General features: G+C 45.7%; 2 protein-coding genes across 2 annotated transcripts in view; both read left to right on the forward strand.

Annotated features, from left to right (window-relative positions):
- Positions 1-7,130, forward strand: part of Nbdy (negative regulator of P-body association) — a 50,647-nt gene extending 43,517 nt beyond the window's left edge. The window contains exon 3 of the mRNA XM_078034792.1: positions 6,844-7,130. The gene's annotated coding sequence lies outside the window, so the exon portion shown is untranslated. The remainder of the gene's footprint in view (positions 1-6,843) is intronic.
- Positions 6,884-23,635, forward strand: part of LOC101955168 (spindlin-2) — a 65,403-nt gene continuing 48,651 nt past the window's right edge. The window contains exons 1-2 of the mRNA XM_040281554.2: positions 6,884-7,022; positions 11,263-11,436. The gene's annotated coding sequence lies outside the window, so the exon portion shown is untranslated. The remainder of the gene's footprint in view (positions 7,023-11,262; positions 11,437-23,635) is intronic.

The following is a 23,635-nucleotide window of genomic DNA, read 5'->3' on the forward strand; positions in this document are numbered from 1 at the left end:
GGGGTAGGGAAAGGAAAAATATATATATATATATTTTAGTTGTGGATGTACCTTTATTTTTTATTATATGTGGTGCTGAGGATCGAACCCAGTGCCTCACACATGGTAGGCAAGTGCTTTATCACTGAGCCACAACCCCAGCCCCCCAAAAGTGATACTCTTAAAGGAGAGGGTCCGTGGGTTCTCTCAGAGAGAAGAGGGACAATGTGCCTCTCCTGCATTTCAGTTTTATTGGGGATCCCAGAAATTCCCACCTAGGTCTACCTATTGACTTGACTGACAGCAGGATGGCAGACTTTCAAGTTCTCATTGCCATGCCAACTCTGTGTTACCTTGGCCCATGCTGACTGGTTCTAGTTGGATTCTTAATCATTTTTACAGGTTTTATAGTTAGGAAGAATTATTCTTATCTTCTGGCATCTGGTCTGTGGAAAAGGGCACAAATGTCTCTCCAAAGTAACTCCACCTCTGCCATGTCCAGGAACACTCCCATTCACACAGGCAGGCACCTAGACACACACATCCCCGGATATACCCCCACACAATCATGCTCCTATAGACTTGAGCATCTGCAGTGGTGCACATACCCAAACACACACTGGAGTACTGAAGCCTAAGATGTAGATCATCTCCTGCTCTTGTATACCTATCTCCCACCCCCAGGAATAGACATACACATCCATCTCATTAGTTTTCTGAGAAAAAGTCAGGTTACCATTCTCTGCTCCAACCTTAACAACTTGTGTGAGAAATAGAAAGTCAGGTGGTTAATTTTCAAAATCTACTATTCAGCCATAATTGGATTCAATTACAACACTTCCCTTTTGCCCATCTTAATTCTAATATTAGTTAATCACATAGATTATACCCCTGTGTACCCCTCTTTAGGGATAAATGTTGGAGGACTGCCCACCCAGGTATACTTGCTCACAGGATTCCCTTTGGGAGCACATCCTTCTGCAGAAGTAAAGGTTTGCTTTTCCCACCTATTTTGGAGCATGTGTTGGATTTCTTGCTTCACCTCATTGTATCTAACAATTTTGGTGCCCATTGTGGGGCTCCATGTCACTTAGGGATCACAGGGACCCTCCCCCTCAGAGGAGACATGTCCCATTAACTTGTTTTAGTGGCCTTGCAGGCAAGGCCACTAAATGCAGGCAAAGGGCCCAGGCAAATACCAAGGCAACCTGGGAAACACTATGCACAGTCCCAGGTAGGAAAATCTATTCTCTGGCTTGAGGAAGAAATACTACTTTGGCTGGTTGGGCCATCCCAAGTGATACCACTGGTTATCAGTGATGAGTTCTGCTTCCTCAAATGTTGAAGTTTGAACATTGGAGAAGTACACCAAGGCAAGTGTAGAAAGCAGGTTTTATTTTAAAAATAGCAATACAGACTTCTCTCAGGAGGGAGAAGGGGGCCATAGCTGGTGTCCTAGTATCCTAAGAAGTGGGAACATCCTGCCCCTTTTATACATTTTAGGTCTTATTTGTTCTTCTGCTCTCTTCCCCCTTATCTCTCTCCTAATGTACCTGACTAGGCCCAGGGGATGCCAGTGGGATGGCCAAAAGGTAAGAAGCAGGTGGGCAGGGGGAAGGGCCAAATGGAGTGATTGATGCAGGCAGCAGCCCAGGAGGCATTAATTAACAATTTTTACAACAACTCCCTGGCAAGGAGGGACAATTCCTGGGACAGGTTACCTTAGCAACGGGTTCAGCCTCCATCTGACCCAATTACCTATCTACACTAACTGCCTGTCTTTAATTCTTGCTTCACTAGGCCTAGGAAAACTGGATGGGGTATGTAAGAAATCCTGATTAATGGGATTGAGCATACAGGGACCTAAGATATGCAATAAATCCCCCAAAGGGGGGTAGGACATATGGTAAAGCCCCAGTGTGTGCAAGAAATCCTCCAAAACAGGGATTGAATACAGGGTGTGTGTGTGTGGGGGGGGGGAATTAAATACACAAGGGAAAATTCAATTATAGGGAACTACTAAAAATGGGGAATAAAAATTCTAGGGCTAGGGATGGTTAAGAACAATGGAATTGTTACTGAAAGCTCAGTCCTTGTGTTAAACCAAGACAGAAAGAAAAGACCACCAACTCCAATTTTAAATCAAATTAAAGCAAGCTTGTAATTGTGCCCAGCACTGTCACTCCCAAAAACCCTGGGCTAGAGAACAGTACCCCAGCTCTCTAGGAGCATAGTTTTATAGCACAAAAAGTTGCAAAGGAACTGGAGAACTTACAGATAACATAATTTTGAAAAGCATAATACAAAGGCAGATAGTAGGTTAATGATCTACATGGCTTAACATTTCAAGGTAGGGAATTTAGATCCCAACATCAGAATTTATGAGGTGCCACTGAAGTTTCAGAGAGGGTCAGGGGGAGCCAGGATTTATGAGGCACCACTAAGTTATTAGAGAGGGTTGTTATCTGGGCAGGGAAAGCCAGGCATGGGTGAGTCCAAGGCACGGGCAGGAATTCCAAACAAATTTAGAAATTTCAGTAATTTATAGTAAAACAGAAATTAACTTTTCATGACTTTGTGATGAGATCGCTCCCAATCTTAAGGTGGAATTAGGCTGGGCTCATCACCTTGTCCCTGCTGATGTCAATTCATGTCAATTTTAATAATAAAGACATGGTTTTGAAAAAAACAAGTTTATTGCTTTGCAAGCGAAGGAGAAACACAGGGGACTCCAGTCTCAGAAGCTATCCAAAGGCTACATTCCAGATGGGGGGTGGAGTGAGGGGTGTGATATGGGGGGGCAGTGAGAAGTTGGGGGTTGGGGGTGTTCCAGATGTCCAGATGGTGTGTTGAAATTTACTTGTTAATCTGACATCTCCTTCCTGTAGAGGACAGATAATTCAAGGTAATCTTGTTCCCTGCAGCAGCCCAGGAGGCATTAATTAACAATTTTTAAAACAACTCCCTGGCAAGGAGGGACAGTTCCTGGGACAGGTTACTTTAGCAATTGGTTCGGCCTCCAGGTTAGGGAGGGGGGAAGGGAGAAGAGAAAAAGAAAAATCGTAGGGGTAGAGAGAGAAAAGGGGAGGGGAGGGGAGGGGAGGGGGGATAGTAGAGAATAGGACTGACAGCAGAATACATCAGACACTAGAAAAAGCAATATGTCAATCAATGGAAGGGTAACTGATGTGATACAGCAATCTGTATACGGGGTAAAGTTGGGAGTTCATAACCCGCTTGAATCAAACTGTGAAAGATGATGTATTAAGAACTGTGTAATGTTTTGAACGACCAACAATAAAAAAAAAAAAGAAAAAAAAGAAAAATCGTGTCCCTTTTAAAATAAGCAGGAAGTGCTATGTTCAAAAGGTGAAGTGGACCACTCTTACAGAAAGAGCCCATATGTACAAATCTTTTCCTTTAATATGAAATTTGACCAAGGAAATAAACAGTGGTGATGAGATGGCAAAGCTAGACCCAGTTGTAAAATGAAATTACAAGAGTGTTATCCCCAGGGAAAGGGTTAGTTACCCTCCCTGTCTGTCTCCTTTCTTCAGCAAACCTGCCTTTTGGATTGTAAATAACCATCTCTGGGAGTCTGACTACATACTTGAAATATAAACACTCCTCTGGAAGGTTAGAGATTTAACAGAAGCCTGTAAAAAGAGACTTTTCTTCTTATCTGTTTCTGTAAGAATGCTTTATGTTAGAGATCCCACACAAGGTCTTCAGTCACTTAGATTAGGAATTTAAACAAACAAACAAATAAACAACAACAACAACAACAAAAATGATAGGACAGGTCTAAGATGACACCAAATAAACTATAAATGTTGTGAGAAACTGTGGACCAGGGCTCAGAATTTGGAGTTTGTTCTCTGGGCCTACCAGTATAAAATAAAGTTTGGAGTTCTTTGAGTGAATGCTGCTTGCTGCATCTAAACTGGTCTGTTTCCCATAACAATGATAATGGGAGTAAATCTGCCCTATGAAGGAAGAATAGCCACCTGAACCTTTGATTTCTGTGTCCACCATGGCTGGCAGATTCTACTTCTAATGTTACCAACTTCATAGTCCTTTTTCATGTCTGGGTCATACTGTGAAAATCTGTGATAGTATTATTGAAAGCTTGTCACTTTTGTCCCTGATGCCAATCCAAGAATGAGAACATAGTTTTGAGAAACAAGAAAAGGAAGTTTTATTGCTTTGCTAGCAAAGGAGAAACACAGAGGACTCCTATCCAGAGGCTGTGATTCTGCCCATCGGCAGGAAAAGGGGGATTTTTTTTTTTTTTTTTTTTTTTTTTGTGGTACTGGGGATTGAGCTCAGGGGCACTCACCACTGACCCACATCTCCAGCCCTTTTGAATTTGATTTAGAGACAGGGTCTTACTGAGTTGCTTAGCACCTCACTTTTGCTGAGGCTAGCTTTAAACTTATGATACTCCTGCCTCAGCCTTCCATGCCCAGTGGGACCCCGAGCTTTTAAAGAGATGATTCAAAGGCTACATTCTATGTGTTCTCTGTGTTCTCTGTTGGAGTTGTAATTCACTTATTAATTTGGGAATTAGTCATTTCTGAGATCTTCTCTTACCATCCCCAAAGTGTGGATTACTTTGTTCTAAAGGTGGGTCTGTTCTCAAGGACTGATAAATCTGCCTAAAATGGGGAAGAAAGGTAATCCTGTTTCCCTTGAGATTAGAGAGGGGGAGAGATTAGGGAGGAGCAGGGAGAGAGAAAGAGAAAGAGAAAGAAAAATGTCTGTTTTGAAAATAAGTTGCAGTGACAGAGCTGCAAGGGACAAAGCATAAAGTGGACCACTGTTACACTGGTGTTCTCCAAACTAAAACTGTCTCTATCAGTTAGTCTCTTTCAGCCATATATAGAAATAACAAATTTAATTGAGGACTTATTTATGTTATTTAATATGTTGTAATTGGATAAAAATGACCTGTCATCAATAAGTGATATATAAAATTTTGTGTTTCTCTTTACACTGGGATGAAAATTTAAATGTATTTTTGGAGGGCAAAAAGGAGAGCCTAATTAATTTAAAGGTTAACAATATGGAACATGAAAACATTTTGCCACTTTTAAAATTTTTTCACAAAAAGAAAGATAAAAGCTCTAGTTTTTGTTTGATCCATGTTTCAGATATAATCTTTATTGTGTCAAGAGCCCCATAAGTTCGCCTCTCACACTACTCAATGTTAGGATGGCTCTAAAGTAGGCCAAATTTAAGCTTATTTAAAGTTGGGTTCAAAAGATGGATTTTTATTGTAACATTACTATGATCTCAAAATAACCTGGAGATATAATGCAAAGCTACATAAAGGTTTTTGTAAATTATGAAAGACTATAACATTATAAGAGATTTTTTTTTTGTTTATTTGTCTTTGTGGTGCTGGGGATCAGAACCCAGGGCCTTGTGCAGGCAAGGCAAGCACTCTTGTCAACTGAGCTATATCTCCAGACCTGTAAGAGATTTTTTAAAAGTAAAATTTGTAAGGGGTCTAAGTAATTTTTAAAATTTGTTCTAATTAGTTATACACTACAGCAGAATGCATTTCATCTCGTGTAATTGAGTTGAGAAATTTATGGATATTTGTGGAGGCAAAATAGATACCAAAGATCTATATTAGTGTTACTATAAAATTGTGTTTCTTGGGCTGGGGTTGTAGCTCAGTGGAAGAGCGCTTGCCTCACATGTGTGAGGCACCAGGTTTAAGTCTCAGTACCACATACAAAGAAATAAAATAAAGGTCCATCAATAACAAAAAAAATATTTTAAAAAATAAATAAATAAAATTATGTTTCTTTGTTCAAAGCTATTATATAAACTGAATGTTTTTGTTAATTTCATTTTGTATTTTCCTTGTAGAACTTTATAACTTTTTCCTGTGTTTTTAAAAAGTATATTTTAAAAGTATATATTTAAAGTATATTTTGAAATAAGTCATCACAAATAGGACTCCAACTTTAAGACTGAAACAAAAACTAGGGCCAAGGAAAAAGCAGCCAACATTTTGGGCCTTGCCCTCTAAGGTCAGTCAGGACCCAGAGAATGATGGGCCCTCTTTGGGCCCTGCAACTCTGGTGAGTCACCCAATCTGTGGATCAGAGAGATGGAGAGGACCCTAGAGAACAGGAAACCAACCAGTGCACATTCTGCAAAAAGGAGGGTAATTGGATAGGGAAATGTCTCTAATCCTTCCAGGGGAAGTCACACATGGTCAGTAGAACTCTGATCCATCCTAGGAGATGGCACAGCTGGTAGAGGAAGACAAAAGAAATCAAGAGGCTTTGCACACATTCCCGAGATTGATCTTTAAGAAATCTTAGCTGACTCTTTAACAGTAGATAGGAACAAGGTCTGTTTTGACCAATTTGATTTTAAATATGTGGTAGGACAATATAACCAAAATTACAGTCCTACATGGACATTTAAAAGAAAGGGCATGGGGCTGGGTTTGTGGTTCAGTGGTAGAGTGCTCACCTAGCATGGACGACGCACTGGGTTCCATCCTCAGCACTACATAAATGTGAAATAAAGATATTGTGTCCACCTAAAACTTAAAAACAAATATTTAATAAAGGGCAATAATTCTTTTAATGTAACTGGAGATGTACATTTATGTCAGACCTCCCAAGAGTAAGTAAACCTGGAAGATATAAAGAAAGTTTCTTTTTTTTTTTTTTATACAGGAATGCCTGATGGATGTGTTTATTCTGACTCAGTTTAAGAAAGTCTTCCGAACCTCCTCTGATTATTATAAACTGCTTCTCAGACTTCCTTTCTCAAATTTGCATTTCCTCACTTCCATCCTGGCGACTTAATATTTATTTTTTTATTTGTTCTTTTTAGATATACATGACTGTAGAGTGTATTTTGACATATCATACATATATGGAGTTGACAACTTGATTTTAATCAAGACCTGGAGAAGAGATAGTCTGCAATCAAGCTGGAAAGGACCTTACCAAGTGCTCCTGATCACTGGGATGGCTATCTGAACTGCTAAAAAGGGGAAAACTTATTACCAGGTGTGATTTCCAACTCTAAAAGTTTATGTCCAGGATAGATGACAATACTTTTGGTGCAATGAAAATGAAACCAAAAGGTATAAAAAGAAAAATGGGATTTGTGAGAAATAGTCTGGTGGTTCATTTTCCAAATGTACTATTTAGCCTAAATTGGATTCACTTGTTGACTTCCCTTTTGTCTGCCCTAATTCTATTATTAGCTAATCAAGTAGATTGTACCTTTGAGTTCTTCCTATCAGGATTGAAAGGCAGTACCTGATTGGGGATAAATGTTAGTGGACTGCCCACCCAGGTGTGCTTGCATTCTGCAGAAATCACTTTGCCTGATCTACCCACTTTTGATCATGTGTTTGTTTTCTTATGGTACCTCATTATTTCTAACATATGTCATTTATGGAGCTACTCTGTTTTCCTAGTACAAATGAAGTTATCACCCAGGCCTGAGGAGAAGGTGTGAAAGCGGGGCTTACTCTGTAGTCCTGGGTAAACAGCCCACCCCCAACCTCTCCCACATGTAGTAAGGACAGAAAGAATCCTCTTCATTAGCCTCTGTTCCCTAGTTCCCTAGCCTAGTTCCCTAGCCTAATGCACCTCCCCTGGTGGAAGTCAGGCCAACTTTACAGGAGTCAGACTGGAGTAAGTTGCTAGCTGCCTGCTCCCAGGGTAACTCCTATCTCTCACCCTGTACCTAGAGGTTTGCAGTGGTCTTTTATGGATGCTTTGGCTGGGCTAGCCCAAGGTGGTGTGGACACCCCTTAAGCCCCAGGTCTTGGTGAAAAAAATCCAGAATTGCAGAGCTGCAGCAAAACCATAAGCCAGGTAGCACTGTTGTCCAGTAGTGTTGCCCCCCACCCCCCCTTGATGATTAAAAACCTGAGAAATGTGGAGGTAAGCATAGAAACAAGTTTTATTTAAGAGAGAGAACAGAAGACTTCTCTGAAAAGAAGCCAGGACCCAGAGCTGGTGACCTCAGGAGTGGGGGAGTCTTGTCTTCTTATAGACCCCCACCCTCTCTTTTCAGCACACTGCCCTAAAAGAGCTACTCAGGGGGTAATTGCTCCTGTTGGGAAATATGATCCTTCCTATCCCCTGGAGGTGTTAGCAACTGGTTGATGGGAAGCACAATCTACCCATTTCCTTTTCTTTGATAATCAGCTATCTGCCCTTTGCCCAGGACACCAAGACAAACATCTGGCAATGTGGGAGCCAGCCTACCATTTGATCCTGGAGTGGAGTCACAGTGAGTCCCAGGATGTGTCCCTGCCCTTTTCCTTCTTGCAACAGCAGGAGTTAAACCAAATACTCTCCTCCCAAGAAAGGGGGAAATGCAAGTGGCTGCCAAGCTGCTGGAAAATAATTCCTGCAGGGTCTCCACCTCTCTGGTTCATGGTCAGTAGTTAGTCTGAAATTGGAGGTTCAGGATGGGGCTTGTTGGCCCATTTCTTGATGAGTATTTCTGTTCCTAGGTTTTAGGCTTTTTTTTTTTTAAGACACAAAGGGCGGGGTAGTGTGGGAGGGAAGGATAGAGTTATATTTGAGATTCATGGAGTCATACCGCCATCAAGCGGAATATGTTTCTGGTGATTAGAGTCCAGCAGTGGGCAAACGTTAAGGTACTGATATAGCCACCGCCATCACTCATTAGTCATCCAGAGTGAAGGTGGACGTTACGCCCTGGCTGGCACTTGTCTAGAGCTCCTTCCCAGGTCGAAGGGAACCCTGGCTCCTCCACCAGGGTACACAGTCCGGCAGTAGGCGGCCCGCCATGGCTGCCAAAGGCTGCTGTCTTCCTGACGAGGAAAGGGGCCTCAGCGTCACGGCTACCCCAGGCGGGGGCACCTGCAACTCCTCAAATAGACCCCAGACCCCAAGGCCAGACCTGAGCTCAGTCAGCAGCCAGCAGCTTCTCCTGGGCCCTCCCTAAAATGGCTCTGCGGGAAGCTCCGCCCCCTGGGCTGGTTGGTGTAGCGCTGCTGCCTGCAGGGTCCCAGGGCTCCTGGACCTTTTGCTTTCCCTGGGTAGGGTCCCGAGGGCATGCAGTCTTCTCCCTATATTTTGGACCCCTGGTCAAATAGACTTTGCTAGGCCTAAGTCTAGCCTTCCCAGACCATCCTTGCTCTCACATTCCCATCTCACACCAACTTGGTGCCAGGCTGCTGGCACAGGTAAGTGTCCCTTGTGCATGGGCTTTTCAGAAACCATTTCTGCTAGATGGAACCGTGGTTCTACAAATGACAGTCACTACTTACCTTACTTCCCATCGTGGCTCCTCTCCTCCATTCGTGGCTTGAAAAGCACCAAACACAGCACCCCCCCTTTGCCCCCCCCCTTCATCAGGGTTGCTGATGTCCTGCAGTTTGGCCCATTTGGGGCTTAACAAGGCTGCCCTCTTCTTCCTTCCCTCTGGATTCACCCCTTGGTAGGGGTCCCTTTTTTCCATGTATTTTCCAAATGTCCTCCACTGGCTCCTGGAGGTGCCAGGGTGGTTGGGGGATGTGAGTGTGTGTGTGTGTGTGTGTGTGTGTGTGTGTGTGTGTGTGTTGGGGGTGTGAGCATTTACATTCCCTTAGGAAGCTACATGTCCCACCTGTACAGGAACCTGGGCCTCCTTTTCTTTTGTACGCACTTCACTTCTCCCTGGGTAGAAACTCCCTGTAACCAAAGGAACAGGGATCTAGGGCCAAAGCTGTTAAGTCCAGGAAGGGATGTGGAAGTGATTACAACAAGCCACAAAACCTCTCAGGTCAGGGTGGTTAGAAGAGATTCCCTCTGCCCTCAGGGTACCTCCCTGATAGGACCCCAGGCACTCCTCTGTGCCTCAGGTGGTTGTGTCCCCTGTGGTGGGTTTCATGATTTTGTTTGTTAATATAACACATTCTTACATGTTCCCTAGGTGCCCCAAGGCTTAGGCATGGATAGCCAGGATGGCATGCTTCAGTCCTATCAGGAGCAGGTGTCTGTATCATGCTCTGTGATTCTAGGTCCCCTCTGTGCTTTATCCTTTAGGGTGGGGTGGAGGTTGTGTGGGGGGGGTAGAAGTGGGAAGTTAGAGCAAGAAGCACAGTGCCTTCTATGAAAGTGGGGAGACTAGGGCCTATGAGTTATCCCGGTGCATAGATCTCTCCCTCTCTACCTGAGCACTAGGGACTCCTAATTATTCACCCTGGAAATTAAGTAAGAAGTGGAGGTGATAGATAGCAGAGTGGGAATGGGTAGGAGGGAGTGTGCTAGTGCAAGTATGCCTGTGTGTGTGTGTGTGTGCATGTGTATGTGTGTGCACAGAGAAAGATAGACCCAGTTGAAGGGTTAAGTCAATTCTTGGTCACTATGTGAGAGTTTCTTAAGCTCCACTCAACACTCAGTGCCTGGAAAGCAGTAGGCCTGGTGCATCATTCTCCAATATGCTGTAAGTCTCTTTTCTTCCTGGAAGTATAGGCTACAGTAAGAACACACTAAACTCTAGGCAAAATAATATAACTTCTCAGGGCATCCCAGCATCCTGTAGTATTGATTCAAACTTTGGTTCATGCTTCTACTCTAAGATGTTGCTTAAAGTAGGGCAACATTAAATATGGGGAGAAGAAACAAAAATCCAGCAGCAGCCAGGTACGGTGGTGCACACTTGTAAACCCAGTGGCTCGGGAGGCTGAGGCAGGTGGATTGTCAGTTCAAAGCAGCCTCAGCAACAGCGAGGCACTAAGCAACTTGGTGAGATCCTGTCTCTAAATAAAATACAAAATAGGGCTGGGGATGTGGCTCAATGGTTGAGTAATCCCCAGAACCCCCCATCCACTCCCCAAAAAGCCAGCAGCAAATGCACCTGAGAATAGGAGCCACCTCCATCTACTGTCCTGTCACCTCTCACCTACTGTGGATCTTGTCCTTCTCTGTAGTAATCATAAGGTCTCCTACTGCACTTGCTTAGAGAAAAGCTGAGGAGAAAGACATGCAGGGAGGTGGACATAGGTGGTGAGATGTCCCCTCTCAGTGTCACAGGTCATCTTTTTTGCTCATTGAGTTGCATGCACTCACTTTTCACCCTTGAGGACAGCTGAGCTTACCTATGTCCTCAGTTACATGCATGCCCATTTAATCTGAGGGGAGCAGGTCTGTGCATGCATGCACCCCATTCACACTCAGGCGACCCACAGTGAGGCTCGGTGGGCTGGAGCCCTCGACTGACTTGTCAGTTCCCTGTGTTTCCCCTCCTCCCTTGTTCCTTTCTGCCTTCCCACTTCAGCCAGGGGGACTGTGTGGAGGAAGCAGCAGCATCAGTGGCGCAACAGGTCTCTATCTGCACAAGGTTCACACCCTGGTCCTGTTTTGCTGAGAAGACAGCCTTGGCTGGTGGCTCTCTTCCCTGGGAGGACAGGGGATACCACTCAGTGGGACACCTATGCATTGGAGATTCAAGGTATTTTGGTTCACTCTCTTGCCTTCTGCTTCAATATAATTCTCTCATTTTCCATCTGTTCTCTTCCTGTCACTTCTGGTTTTCCAGTTGTTGCTTTGTGGAGATTGGGTTCTGGTAGGAAGGAGGCCTTGAGAGGAAGCAGGAGGATCAGGAAGACAACAGAATGACTTCTATGGAAATCATGATGACTCTTATGCACTGGAGAGGGAGGGCTCTTCACTTTTCTTGACTTGAGCACCATCAGCGAGGATCTCCATTTTCCTTGTGCCAAGTTTGTCCCCATTTCTTGCACACTTGTGTTCCTGGGGTAGACTCTTGCTTTGGTCCTGGGGAACAGGTGGTGGGAGGATGGGGGTGAGGAGTTGGTAGGGTCACTCTCTGGCCCTCTGGCTGGTTAGAATGGACTGATGATATAACTAACTTATAGGTCACAATCTGCCTTTGCCCTGGAAAAGTCCTACATGCACACTCATGGGGCAGCATTCTGGGTGGTGAGTTCTTTTCCTAGCATTGTGAGCACTTGTCACTCTGTATGTTGGTTACCGTCTTGTGAAGGGTTCCTGGACTAGATCCATGAAAATACCCTGGGTGGCACCCAACAGGGCTATGTGGTACATGAGGGCAGTGTCTGGGGCCACTTGCCTGCTCACACTGTAATGCATATGTGTCTTACTCTTCATCAGGCCAGGTCACACTGCGTTTGAAAGTCCACTAGAAGCAGCCTAACTCATCAATTATGAAATGGGATGATCAGGGGTTTTTTAATATTTATTTTTTAGTTGTAGGTGGACACAATATCTTTATTTTATTTTTATGTGGTGCCGAGGATCAAAACCAGTGCCTCATGCATGCTAGGCAAGCACTCTACCACTTGAACCACAACCCCAGTCCCAAGGGGATGATCAGGTTTTAATTCATAAATGCAACTTTTTTTAAAAGTTAGGAGTCAGTAATTTGTTTCACTAGAATGGAGATAAGATGTAAACAATTTTATCTTTTAGGCTTTTTATTTTTAAAAATATTTATTTTTTAGTTTTAGGTGAACACAATATCTTTATTTTTATGTGGTACTGAGGATTGAACCCAGTGCCTCACATATGCTAGGCAAGTGCTCTACCTCTGAGCCACAACCCAGCCCATATCCTTTAGGATTTTTATTCAATTATGTGAAAACCACAAGTCGGGTACTGTATTTTAGTTAAATATTACTTTAATTGCAACAAAACAGCTTTTGTGGCTGTCAAATGAAATCTATAAATAGGAAGTGGAGGTTGAGCCATCCTGACTGAGCAGTTTTTAACTGCAGGCTCTAAAACTATGTCAAGAAGTGAAGAGAGGGGCTGGGGTTGTGGCTCAGGGATAGAGTGCTCGCCTAGCACGTGCGAGGCCCTGGGTTCAATCCTCAGCACCATATAAAAATAAATAAATAAAACAAAGATATTGTGTCCAACTACAACTAAAAAAAAAAGAAAAGAGGTGAAGAGAATATAATGGACGCTGTTTATGATACAAAGTGTTTGAAAACAACTGTACTTTGGTGAGTCATGGAATATCCAGTTGTGGTTACATGGTCACGGGAACATTCCTATTTCAGGTCTTTTCCTTCAGAGTTACTCGGACAAGTCACAGGTTACTTTGATCTTTATTCAAAGATCCCTGACTATTTATCCTGAGTTTCTTGAGATTGGAGCCAAGTGTGTATCCACACTGAGGATTTAGCCAGGGAAGAACATGACAAGTATGCAACAGAGGGCCTGTTGATCAGGTTTCCATACCTTTGATTGAGGATTCCTACACAGTGGAGCTCTTGCTATTGTCCACTGACCCACCCCAAGGTGCTGAAATCACAGCCAAGGAGGCAGCTGATTAACACAGTACTTGGGGGTGTCATGTGGCACTTTATAGGGGTGAAGCTAGCCTTAGGCTTTTAGATTTTTTTTTTTTTTTTTTTTACAATAGGGAAGATTCAGTCATCTCTGTGGTATTTTAGAATCCCAAGGACATTAGATTGAAATATCAGTTGTCAGATTCTTTTAACAATATGTCTTCAAAGTTTTTGCTTTAACATCTAAAAAAGGATTTCTTTTTTTCTCATTTCAAATCTATTTTGGGTGAGATAAATCACTCATTTGCCTATGACCTTTTAGAAAAGTCATTTTATGGAAATACTGTATGTATACTTAATTTAAATTTGAGTGGACTATCCTTTAGTGTATTTATAAATGATCAACTCAGTTTATGAAATTAAACTTTTTATTTGCAATTTTTTAAAATGAAAAAAAGAAAATACCTGGGTGGAATAAGTATGCTCATTCTCCTCCTCCTCATAGTTTTCCTTTTATGCCATCCCTCTTCTTCCTTGTTTTTCACTTTCTATTGATAGTCAGTCCAGGGCCAGTGTTCTGTGAAAGAAGGCAAGTGTCCATCTACTGCTTGTTGGTTATAGGGGCATTCACCATCCTAGCATGAGGTCATGGGGGGACATTCTACCTTCTTGAAATAAAGTATGGCTGAAGATCCCCAGAAGAGTCTCTTCTGTCCTGCAAACAATCAAACAGATAAACAAAAACATGCACATGTTACTTGTGAACAAATAGAACCCTCTCTGGGCACACTTCCAGCAAAAGATTTCAAGGCTTTTTTCTCCTTGCAAGTCTTCTCCCCACAGAATCCGAAAAGTTGCAAAGTTAGTTCAGAATGCATCACTTCAAGGTGTGCTCTGTTGCCTTTCCTCCCCTCCAATCCTATGTACACAACAGGATGGAATTCGGTGTGTACCTGCACTGTGTCTCCACCATCTTCACATGAATGCTCCCACTTAGACAGGCAGAGGCACCCACACAGACACCCACATATACACTTGCATGCACGTGGGTCCCCCGTAGACTCCATTATCCACACTGGTACACACATCCAAAGATATACTGAAGCACAGAAGCTCAGGGCTCCAGGTCACCCCCTTCACATGCACATACACACACATACACACATGTATACACACACACACACATACTCCAACCTCCCGCTGTTACAGGGCTGGTGCCTTCTGGGAAACTGAGGCCATCCAAAAGCCCTTCCTCAAACCCTGACTCTTGTGATTAAGTCAGAAAAATTTCAGACATGTCACTCAGAGTAACATGGTAAGATTATTAGAAGGGATGGGAAAGGAGAAAAGGAGGCATTCTCAAGGGAGAGAGTGGTTCTCTCAGAGAAGAGAGGGAATGTGTGCCTCTACTGTATTCCTATTTTATTTGGTATCTCAGAGAAATTTCCAGAGTCCTGCCCAGGTCCACCTCTTGACTTTTTTTTCTTTTTTCTTTCTCTCTCTCTCTCTCTCTCTCTCTCTCTTTCTTTCTTTTTTTGTGCTGGGGATTGAACCCAGGGCCTTGTGCATGCAAGACAAGCACTCTACCAACTGAGCTATATCCCCAGCCCCCACCTCTTGACTTTTGATTGATAGTATGATATCAAACTTTAAAGTCCTCTATTGCACATGACAACTCTAGGTCATTTTGTCCATACTGATCAGTTCTAACTGGAACCTGTTCTTAAAAGTTTCTTATCCATATTATTTTAGGCCTGCATTTTTCCTGAAGATAGTAGGTAGTAAGGGCTAGGGATATAGCTCAGCTGGTAGAGTGCTTGCCTGCAAACACTAATCCCCAGTACCACCACCAAAAAAAAAAAAAAAAAAAGATAGTAGGTAGTTTGCTGAGGAATGTGACATGTCTGTCTACTTAAGCCAGGCAGAACTGCAGTTAAATTTCTTCTTGGCAAAGAAAGCATGCGGGGATCAGCACAGTGGGCCCATTTTATTGAATTATTCCCTTATACTCATGTCTGTCTGTTCCCTATCACTATCTATTATCTGAGAAAAAGACTACCAGTTTTTCTGCTCTAAGCCTTAACAACCAGGTAATCCATGGAGAAATTCTGGCCTCTTCTTATGAATGAAAGAAGGGAGCTATCACCTAGGCCCAAGGAACAGGTATGAAAGTGGGGTATACTTTGTAGTCCTGGGTAAACAGCCCTCCCACACTAACCTCTCCCACTGGCAGTAAGGATAGGAGAATACTCAGGCCATGAGCCTCTCAGGAGATGTGTTTTTTGGCCTTTTGCAGGTCCCCTAGTGAATGCCAGGTCAGCCTGCCAGGAGTAAGACTGGAGTGAGTTGGCAAGTGCATTCTGGGGAAGCTGCTCCTCCCAACCTGTGGCTGGAGTTTGCAGTGGCCTTTCCTGGCTGCTGTGGCTGGGCTAGCCCAAGGTGGTGTTGCTACCACTGGTTATTGGTGAGGAGTTCTGCTTCCTCACATGTTGAAGTATAACATTAGAGAAGCAGGCTGAGGCAAGCATGTAAAGCAGGGTTTATTTAGAAAGGAGTAACACAGACTTCTCCCTGGAGGGAGAAGGGAGGGAATAGCTGGTATCCTAGTATCCCAAGAAGTGAGGGCATCCTGCCCCCTTTATACATCTAGACTTTCTTTGTTCTTCTGCCTTCTTCCCCATTCTCTCTCTCCTTCCTGTGTACCTGACTAGGCCCAGGTGATGCCAGTGGGGTAGCCAAAAGGTGAGAAGCAGATGGGCAGGGCTAAGGGCCAAATGGAGTGACTCAGGCAGGCAGCAGCCCAGGAGACATTAACTAATAACTTTTATAACTTCCTGTAGGGAGGGACAATTTATGGGACAGATTACCTTAGCAACAGGTTGGAGGAGGGGCAGGTTATCTCTTAAAGGTGGAGGGAGGGCTCTGAAGGCATTAACATTTCAATTCCTCTGGGGTGGTCTCCTACTTCCCAGACCCAAGTTGGCCTCAGATTTCATACTGACTGCCTATCTTTAATTCTGGCTTTAGTGCGGCCTCTATCTGAATCCCCAAGCCTTGGTCAAGAAACCCAGGGCTGCAGGAAAACCATGAGCCAGGTAGCACTCTGATCAGGACCTGGTCTTCCGTGGAGCCAGCCTGGGATTTGAATCCTGGAATGGAGATACAGTGAGCCCCAGGATGTGTCCCTTCCCTAGTTAAGTCAACTGGAGAGGATGTTGTGTGAGGAATTATAGGTGCCCCTGCTGGGGGAAGAAGGAAGAAAGGCTGCCAGGAAAGTAGATTCCTACAGGTTGTCCAGCCCTCGGTTCTTGAGCAGTTGGTCCTGTGAGTTTGTGGATCAGAGTGGAAATAAGGTGGCTATTTTCTTGTTTTCTGTTTGGATCCTTCAGTTTTCAGATTTTTTTTCAAGACCCAAAGGGCGGGGGAACTTGCTCTCTCTATAGCACCAAGTAGCATTATAGTTGAGATTTATGGAGCTATACTGCCATCAAGCGGAATATGTTTCTGGTGAGCTGAGCCACAAGGCAGCAAAGCCGGGTGGAAATCAGCAACACGCAGGAGACCAGGAACTGATCCACCGCCACTGTAAGCGAAAATGGATGATTATGCCCTGGCTGGCACTTACCTTGTGATCATTCCGAGGAGTAATGGCACCTGGCTCCTCCACCAAGGAACACACAGGAAGAAAAGGTTGGCAGTGGAAGGCCCACCATAGTTGCTACAGGCAGTGGCCAGGACAGCCTAGCGTAAACCATGTGGTCCCCCAAACCTCCAGGTTGCTGTTTACCCAGCAAGAAAAGGGGTCTCCCGGCCTCAGCATCGTGGTGGCCTCCAGCAGGGGCACCAGTAATTCCTCACACAGACCCCAGATCCCAAGGCCACCGAGCTCAGTCAGCAGACAGCGGCTTCTCCTGGGCCCGCCCCAAAATGGCGCCCTGGGCTGTTTGGTGCAGTGCTTCTGCCTGCAGGGTTTCAGGGCCCCTGGACCAGCTGCTTTCCCTGGATAGGGTCCCGAGGGCAGGCAGGCTTCCCCCTGTGCTTTTGACTCCTGACGGGGAGACCCTAGGCAAGAGACTAGCGTCCGCTTTTCTCAGCCTGTCCTTGCTCTCACACCCCCATCCCACACCACCCTGGTGCCTGGCTCAATGTAAATTCCCCTTGTGCCTGGGCTTTTCAGAAACCATTTCTGCTGGTTGGACCTGTGGTTCCACAAATGACAGTCACTACTTACCCCACGCCAGCTTGCACTGTCCCCCTCCCTTTGTGTTCTGAAAAGCACCAGACATAGGACACCCATATCACCTTCAGATAGGCTGTGGACCTGCTCTACTTGGCCACTCTGGGGGCAAACCAGGCTCTCCTTTTTTTTTTTTTTTTTTACCTCTGAATTCACCTATTGGTATGGGTTCTTGTGGACACAGACTGCCTGACCCAGTGTGTATCACCTAACTCTCTCCAATGGCCTTCCTTCATACACCCAACCACCATTCTCAGGGCAGAGGAGGACATAAACATTCCCCATGGAGCTGCATGTCCCTCCAGGAACTTGGGTCTCTTGTTTGTGTGCAACTCGCTTTTCCTTGGGTAGGAAACTTCCTTGTGGCCACAGGGCCACAGGTTGGGGGGCCAGAACTGTCAGATCCAAGGACAGCTGAAGTGGTTATAACATGCCAGAGAGCCTGGCAGGACAAGGAGGTCATGGCACCTCCCTCAGAATCCAAGGCACTCCTTTGTGCCAGGGGGAAGGTGATCTCTCTGAGATGGGTTTCATGGGGGCCTCTCCATGGAAGGCCTCCACTGTGCTCAGCTTACTGCATTGGCTCACTGGTTGGGATTTAGGTGTTCCTTGACAGAGGCATGGGTAGACAGGCTGGCAGACTTCTATTCCACACCAGGAGTTCCATGCTCAGTAGTTCTAGATACCCTGAATATTTTATCTTCAGGTGGGGTTTAGATTCTGACAGAGGGGTGGTGGGAAGCTGAATGCAGGAAGTCCTGTGCCTTCAGAGATGCTGAGGGGGTGGGGTAGAAGGCCTGTGAATTATGCCTATACACAGACCTGTGCACTTTGAACCAGAGCTCTGGTGCCTTCTGATTATTCACCCTGGATATTAAGTGAGAAGTGGAGGTGGTAGGTAGCAGGGCGGGAATGGGCAAGGGGGGCAGGTATGTTTGTTCAAGTATGTTTCTTGTGATTCTTTGTATGTGGGTGTGCATGTAGAGAAGTTAGACCGCCATTTGAAAGTTTCCATGCAGATAGGCCACCTCAAGTAGCAGGATCTATACGAAGGGCTGGTTTGAAAGATAAGTCCTGGTTACCTTATTGTGAAGGTTCCTTAGCCTAACTTCAATGCTCGTTGCCTGGAGAGTAGTGGGCCTGGTGCATCATTCTCCCATGTGCCAAATGTCTGCTCTCTTTCCAGAGGTGTAGACCACAGTGGGAATGCAGCCATCTCTTGCCAAAGTAAGCTTGAAATCCCAGGTCAACACAGTGCAATGGGGACACTACCAAGTGTGGATTCAACCACTTGTCCATCCTTCCACTCTAATATTATGCTGGAAATAGAGCAACGTTTAAATATGGGGAGAAGAAACCAAAAGCAAAGAATGCATCTGTGAACAGGAACCACCTCTATCCACTCTCCTGTTACCTTTCAACTACTTTGAAGTTGTGTAGCAATCATAAGGTCATCTACTGTACCTGCTTAAAGCTGGGGAGAAAGAAATGCAGGGAGGTGGACTTTCAGGTGGTAGAATGCTCCCTCTTTGTCACAGGTCATCTTTTTTTTTTTTTTTTTCCCACATTGAGCTGCACTCACTTCTCACTCTTGGAGATAGCTGAGCTTGTCTAAATCTTCAGTTGTATGCATCCATATTTAAGCTGAGGTGAGCAGGTCTGTGCACCCACACACCCACACTCATACACAGGCGATCCACAAGCCAGGCTCAGTGGGCTGGACCACTCGATTTGACTGTTCCCTCTGTTGCCCCCCTCACTTGACACTGTCTGCCTGTTTTCCCAGTTTAGCCTGGGGGACAAGGAGGAGGCAGTGCCATCATTGCACAAGAGACCTCTGGCTGGACAAGGCTTATACCATGGTCTCCAGGGGGTAAAAATGCAATCCTGGCTGGTGGTACTCTTTTCCTGTGAGAATAGTGGATGCCACTCCATGAACCACAACTCCACTTGCTATTCAAGTTATTCTGGTTCACTCGTTCTGCTTCACTACAATTCTCTGTTCATTTTCCACTTGTTCCTCCCATGGCTTTCCATTACTGAGAGTCACTACCTGTTCTTCATTCTTACTTTGTGGAAATCAGGTTCTGGCAGGGTGTGTTGGGAGGAAGCAGGAGGACAAGGATAAAGAATAGCATGATTTCATTGCAAATCATAATGACTCTTGTTGATTGAGGGAGGGAGGGGCCATCCCCACTTCTACCTAGCCTTGGGTACTATCCATGAAGATCTCATCTCCCTTGTATCTGGTTCATCCCCATTTCATGCCCACTTGTGTTCCAAGTACACTACAGTCTTGGGGAAGAGGATGGGGGAAGATGCAGGTTGGTGGGAAGAGTCATTTTCTGGACCTCTGGCCAGTTGAAATGTGCTGATGACATAGCCAAGTCATGGTTCATATTCTGCCTTTGCCATTGCAAATTCCTACAGGCCCATTCATGGTGCATTCCACTGACAAAAGCATTCTGCTGGGGGTGGTGTTCTTTCCTTAGGAAGTAGGCCATTGTGTCACCTTGCTACTCCATGTGTTGGTTACCACCCTATGAAGATTTCAGGCTCAAGATCCTTCAAAACACCCTAGGAGGAATGAGGGTGCTCATTTTCTCCATCCTCTTCCCCTTCTCATGACATCCATCTTGTTTGCATTGCCTTTCACTTTCTACTGCTAACCAGGCGAGGTATAGTGTTCTCTGGAAAAAGGCAAGTGTCCTTCCTTCCTTTGCTTGTTGGTTAGGGGTAGATGCACTATCCTAGCATGGGTCCTTGGGAGACACTACATCTTTTATTGAAATTGATCAGGGTTGAGGGTCACCAGTAGTGTTCCTTTAGTCCTGCAAAAACAAACAAACAAACGAACAAACAAAAAAACAACAACAACAACAAAAAACCATCTGCATGTTACTTGTGAACAAATAGGTCCCCAGATGTATGATCAGCAAAAGACCTCAAGACTTTTGTCTACTTGCAAGTCTTCTCCCCATGGAAGCTGGAAAGTTTCAAAGTTGGGCTAGGAGACACCACTTCAAGATGTCCCCTGTGACCTTATCTTCCCCTCCAATTCCACAACAGCATGGTATTCAATGTGTGCCTGTAAACTGTCCCTGCCATTTCAACATGAACAGTCCCATTCACACAGGCAAGTACCCAGAGATATGGACACCTACCAATATACCAGGACACACTTATACTCCCCTTCCCGCAGACTTGACTATCACTACTTATGTATATACCCAAAGACACAGAAGCCCAAGGCTTAGGTCATCCTTTGCCTGTGTCCACTTTTCCCTTTCCCTCTCTAACCACCCTCCAACAGAGTAGACACACACTCCACATCACTCACTAATCTGGTATCAGAAAAGGTCAGAACTTCTCTTCTTCAAGCCTTGTTAGGCTTCTCTTCTCCAAGCCTTATCAACCAAGTAAATCATGGGGGCAACTCTGGCTTCCTCTTACAAATTAAAGGAAGGAAGCTATCACCTAGGCCCAAAGAGCAGGTGTGAAAGTGGAGCATACTCTGTATTCTTGGGTCAACTGTTCCCCTCCCAACCTCTTCTACTGACATTAAGGACCAAGGGAGTCCTCTGTTGAGAGGCCAGGAGCTTCTGATGTGTTCTTTGGCCTTCTGCAGGTCCCCTGTGAAGCCAGACCAGCTTACCAGGAGTCAGACTGGATTGAGTTGCTAGGTGCCTCTTCCCCAGCAAGCTTCTGCCTCCCAACCTGTGGTTGGAAGTTGCCTGGCTTTTCCTGTCTGCTTTGCTTGGGCCATTTGAAGATGTTTGTGGCCTCTCCCTAGGCCTTGGTCAAGAAGCCTGGGGTTTCAGGGAAACAACAATAACAACAACAACAAAAAAACACAACAAAACCATGAATCTGCCTCTGATTTGTGACTAGCACCTGGTGTGAGGAGCCAGCCTAGGATACAGATCCTGGAGTGGAGTCTCTCGGTGATCCTCAGGACAAGTCCTTTCCCTGTTCCTTCTTGCCAGAGCAGGAAGTGGGGAAGGCAAAAGAATGCCTGATCACTGGAACAGGATTTCTGCGGCCTCTGCACCTCCCTGGTTCTTCTTCAGTCCATTCTATGAGTTTGCAGGTCCAGTTGGGGCATGGTAGCCCCTTTTTTGCTTTCCATTCCTCATTCCCACATTTTAGACTGCTGCATTCCTTTTTTTTAAGACGCAAAGGGCGGGGGGAGAGTGGAGTGGAGAGGCAGGTGGTGTCCTGTTTGAGAAGTGTAGTGCTCTACCGCCATCAAGTGGAATGAGTTTCTGATGAGTGGAGTCGATTGGGCACCAGAGCCCAGTCCAGCCGAGCTCCGTGCAGGAACAGGGCCGCGATCCACCACCGCCATGGCCACCGCGAACTTAGGTGGACGGTTACACCCTGGCTGGCACTTGCCCCAGCTCATTCCAAGCACAAGGGACACCCTGACTCCACCAGGGAGCACGCAGGAAGAAAAGGCTGACAGTGGGCGGCCCTCCATAGCTGCCACAGACTGCTATCTTCCCGGCGAGGAAAGGGGCCTCCTGGCCTCAGCGTGTGGTGACCTCAGGCAGGGAGACAGAGGGAGCACCTGCAACTCTTGACCTAAGACCCCAGACCCCAAGGCCAGAACCCAGCTCAGTCAGCGGCCCGCGACTTCTCCTGGGCCAGTCCTAAAATGGCGCCACATGCAGCTCCGCCCCCTGTGCTGGTTGGTGCAGCTCTACTGCCTGGAGGGTCCCAGGGCCCCTGGACGGGCTGCTTTCCCTGGGTAGGGTCCTGAGGGCAGGCAGGCTTCCCCCTGTGTTTTGGACCCCTGGCCGGGGGAGACCCTTACTTGACCAGAGTACGCTTTTCCCAGCCCGTCTTTGCTCTTACATCCCCATACCACACCACCCTGGTGCCAGGCTGCTGGCACAAAGCAAGTGTCCCTTCTGCTTGGGTTTTTCAGAAACTATTCCCGCTAGATGTCACTGTGGTTCCACAAATAACAGTCACTCTTTTCCCCACCCCCACCCAGGCTTCCATTTCCTCCTTTTGTTATCTGAAAACACCAGAGAGGATGCCTGTGGCACCTTAAGTCAGGCTGTAGACCTTCCTTTCTTGGTCCCTTTCCTGGCATATCTGGCTCTCTGCTTCTTCCTTTTTTCTGGATTCACCTCTTGGTTTTTGTCCCTGTGGACACAGACCTACTTTTTCTCCTGTGCATTGCCCAATCTGCCTTCTATTGACTTGGAAAGGGGGTGGGGATGCACATTCCACATTTCCCTAGACAGCTGCTTGTCTCACCAGAGCAGGAACCAGGGCATTTACTTCTCCCTTGGTAGCCAAGTCCCTTGTGACCAAGGAGCCAAGGATCCACTGCAAAGTATCAGGTCAAAGACACCTGCTAAAGAACCTGGTAGGACTGGGAGATAGGAAGGGTACCTCATCTCCTCAGGCCACCTTCCTCACAGGACCCCTCTGTACTCTCTGTGCCACAGTTTTTGTGCCCAACCTGAGATGTTTCATGAGTGCCTTTCTATGGAACGCTATTGGTGTTTCATACAATGCATTGGCCCACTGGTTGGGATCTAGATGTCCCTGGCGCAGGCATAGGTAAGTCAGGCTGGCAGGCTTCAGTACTACACTAAGAGCAGTGCTTGTATCAAGTTAAGGGGTTCTAGATCCAGTTGGTATTTAATCCCTTAGGGTGGGGATGAGGTTGTGGAAGAGGGAAGGTTGGAGGATGGATGTTGGAAGTAGCTTGCCCTAAGTGAAAGTGTGGGAGTGAGAAGGCCTATGAATAATCCCTATACATAGATATTTCCCCTCTGAATCTGAGCTCTTGGGCCTCCTGATAAGTCAGACATGGAGGTAGAAGGTAGCAGGGTGGAATGGGGAGGAGGGCGATCTTTTAGTGCAAGTGTGCATGTGTGCCTCTGTGTGTGTGTTTGTGTGTGTGTGTTAGACCATCAGTTGAAAGGTTTCCATGGAGACAGGCCAGCTAAAGTAGCAGGGCCTTTATGCAAGGCTGGTGTGGATGCCAAACAGTGATCACTTTGCTGCGAGAGTTCTTTAAGGCTCCCTTTGACACTGCATGGAGAGAAGTGTGCCTGGTACAAATATTGAGTATGCCAAATGTCTCCTGTATTTCTGGAGGCGTAGGCCATAGTGGG

This window comes from Ictidomys tridecemlineatus, chromosome X (genome assembly GCF_052094955.1).
Source record: "Ictidomys tridecemlineatus isolate mIctTri1 chromosome X, mIctTri1.hap1, whole genome shotgun sequence".
NCBI classification, from domain to species: domain Eukaryota; kingdom Metazoa; phylum Chordata; class Mammalia; order Rodentia; family Sciuridae; genus Ictidomys; species Ictidomys tridecemlineatus.